Raw genomic sequence first — 3744 nt, forward strand, 5'->3', positions numbered from 1 at the left:
AGGAAGGAAGGAAGGAAGGAAGGAAGGAAGGAAGGAAGGAAGGAAGGGCTTGAGAGCTGGAGATGTGGCTTAGTTGGAAGACGATTTGCCCAGCACACACTGCCCCCTTAGGACTCAGCACACAAACTAGGTATGGCTCACACCTGTAATCCCAGCACCTGGGATGAGGTACAAGGATTCCACGGTAGAGTTCAGGTTTGCAAGCACCCTGGGTAACATGAGACCCAGTCTCTACATAAACAAACAACATGTTTGATTTTTTTTTTCCATTCTGAGATTCAAATTGTCAAGAGAGCAGCTTTTTCTTGAATAAAACTCAAACTGCCTTTTAAAAAGAAAAGCTAAAATAACAATACACTCTTTGCCTTTATGATCATTCAAAATAAATTCTCTAGGTTTTCCTCCTGTTCTTCCTTTGTATTGACAAAGGGGTTGCCTCTCTGAAAATGGCTTTTACATATATTTTAGAAGCCCTTAATACAGTACCTTGAGAACAGAGAGGAATCTGGCTTTCAGAAACAGACATGAGAAGATGGTGCTAAAGTATTCTAGTACTACTTTGCCATAAAATAACCTAAAGTGAGTCCTTTTAATGATGAAGATACTTCTTAGTTTTTGAACTTACAACTTCTACTGGACAAGAAATAACTTGTTAGAGTCATTACTAAGTGAGATGTCCCTGGTGCTATGCTGACAGAAGTCCTTATAAAAACCTCAGATTTTCTCCTATTCAACATCTTGCCAGTCACACACACAAATACTGTTACAAAGACAGCTACCATGTGTCTTGGTCATTGTTCTGTTGCTGTGAAGAGACACCATGACCAAGGCAAGTATTATAAAAGAAGTAATGGGGCTTGCTTACAGTTTTAGAGGTTTAGTCCATTATCATCATGACAAGAAGCATAGCAACATGCAGGCAGATACTGGGGCAGTAGCTGAGAGCTTTACATCCTGATCAGCATGCAGAGTGGGAAGAGAAAGACGAGACAGAAAGACAGAGAGACAGACAGATAGGGACTGGTGGCATAGGCTTATAAAACTTCAACACCCACCCCCTAATGACATTCTTCCTCCAAAAAGGTCTCCTAATCCTTCTAACCCCATCCCTGTTCCATTTCCCAGGTGACTATGCATTCCTATGAGCCTATGGGGGCCATTCTTATTCAAACTACCATACCATGACCACTACTAACAGTCTCAATAGAAATAAAAACTAGTTTGCCTATCAGACCCCAGAAAACATTGTTTGTATGCAGAAGTACTCTTGGCATATTCTAATAAATTTTCATTATACAACATATTAAGAGAAAGGCCTGTAGCCAAGGTAAAATAAATTCAAACAACTAATATTAGGTTTGGCAATAGGTTAACTCCCAGACCAATAAGGCTTTGGATCTTTGCTTCTCTGAAGGTCTTGTCATCTGCTTCTCACTAGGTAAAGATTCAACAGTCTAGCCCATCACAGCAATCAAAGCACAGTGGCCATGGGACAGTGGGGCACACCTCAGCTGTCTGTTATGACTCTCTGAACCTTAAAACCTTTTTATGTATTAAGGAGGTAACTGTTTAAATAAAAAAAACTTTAAGGAACCATACTTTACTCTTAAAATCAGAAAAAAATTTAGTAAAAGAGAAATTATTAAAGTGGCATAGACATTCAGTAAGCCGGGGAAAGAGAATAGGGGCAGAAAGATTAATGAAACAGAAAACCTAAAAAATTAAAAGCTGGTTCTTTGGCTGAGGTATGTGCATAAGGTGCTGGCTTCCTAGATCCAAGTTGGGGAGGAAGAGGGGAAGGCAGAAGAGGGGAAGAAAATGGAAAGGAATGAGAGTGAGGGAAGGGGAAAAAGTGCAGAAAAGAGAAAAGGAGGGAAGGAGGGACGGAGATGAAAAAAGAAAGTTCTCGAAAGGGTAAATGATATTTATAAATTTCCAATCAGAGGGACCAGGAAATGTAGGTGGCTACTGTAAGGAAATGACAAAGGCGAAATCACAGACACTACAAACATGAAAGGGATTAAGAGAATATTGGTAAAACTTGATGCCAATAAATTCAACAACCAAACTGAAAAGGACAAATTCCTAAAATGATGCCACCAAGAAGAAAAAAGCCAAAGAGCAGATAAAAAAAAAATCTAAATAGACCTATAACCCCTAAGGAAACAGAAGCAGTCATTAGAAGTCTCCCAAACAAAAAAAGCCCAGGACTAGATGGTTTCAGCCTAGAATTCTACCAGACTTTCAATGAGCTAATACCAATACTCCTCAAATTATTCCACAAAATAGAAACATAAGACACTTTGTCAAATTCATTTCATGAGGCCACAATCACCCTAACACCTTAACCACACTTTATTGAGTCTTTATTCAACAAACAAAGAGAATTTCAGATCAATTTTTCTCTTGAACATCGATGCAAAAATACTTAATAAATAAAATACTTACAAACTGAATCCAAGAATGCATTAAAAAGATCATCCACCATGATCAAGTAAGCTTCATCCCAGAGATACAGGGATGGTTCAACAGACAAAAATCTGTCAATGTAATCTACCATATAAATAAACTGAAAGAAAAAAATCACATTATCATCTCATTTGATTCTGAAAAAGCCTTTGACAAAAACTAACACTCCTTCATGATAAAAGTCTTACAGAGATCAGGATACAAGCCACATACCTAAACATAATAAAGGCAATTTACAGCAAGCTGATAGACAACATCAAATTAAATGGAGAGAAACTTAAAGCAATCCCACTAAAATCAAGGACAAGACAAGGCTGCCCACTCTTTCTGTATCTGTTCAACGTAATACTTGAAGTTCTAGCTAGAGCAGTAAGACAACAACTGAAGGAGATCAAGGGGATACAAATAAAAAAGTCAAAGTGTCACTATTTGCAAATGATATGATAGTATACATAAGTGACCCCAAAAATTCTACCAGGGAACTCCTAAATGACCTCAAAAAAAGCAGTAGGTCTCCCATATACAAACAATAAATGGGCTGAGAAAGAAGTCGGGGAAACAACATCCTTCACAATAGTCTCAAATAATGTAAAATATCTTGGTATAACTCTAACCAAGCAAGTGAATGACCTGTGTAATAAAAACTCCAAGCCTTTGAAGAAGGTAATTGAAGAAGATATCAGAAGATGGAAAGATCACCCATGCACAGGGATTGATAGAATTAACACCATAAGAAGGGCCATCCTACTAAAAGCAATCTACAGATTCAATGCAATCCCCATTAAAATTCCAAAACAATTCTTTACAGGCCTTGAAAGAATAACACTCCATATGGAAAACCAAAAAGCTCAGGATAGCTAATAAAATGATCCTATAATAAAAGAGCATCTGGAGCTATTGCCGTGACTGATTTCTAGTTGTACTACATACAGAGCAATAGTAATAAAACCAACAAACAAAACTGCATGGTATTGGCATAAAAAGGTTGATCAATGGAATCGAATAAAAAAAAAAAAAGAAGCAAATCCACACACCTGTGGACACATGTTTTGTTCTTTTCGTTTGTTTGTTTGTTTGTCTGTTTTTTAATAAAGCCAGAAATACACACTGGAAAAAAGAAAGCATCTTTAATAAATGGTGCTGGTCTCCCTGTATGTCTGCATGTAGAAGAATGCAAAAACATCCATATCTATCACCCTGCACAAAACTCAAGCCCAAGTTGATCAAAGAACTCAAAATAATATCAGATAGAGGAGAAAGTGTGGAATAAGTCTT

This window comes from Grammomys surdaster, unplaced genomic scaffold (assembly GCF_004785775.1).
Source record: "Grammomys surdaster isolate TR1022 unplaced genomic scaffold, NIH_TR_1.0 334, whole genome shotgun sequence".
In the NCBI taxonomy this organism is placed as follows: Eukaryota; Metazoa; Chordata; class Mammalia; order Rodentia; family Muridae; genus Grammomys; species Grammomys surdaster.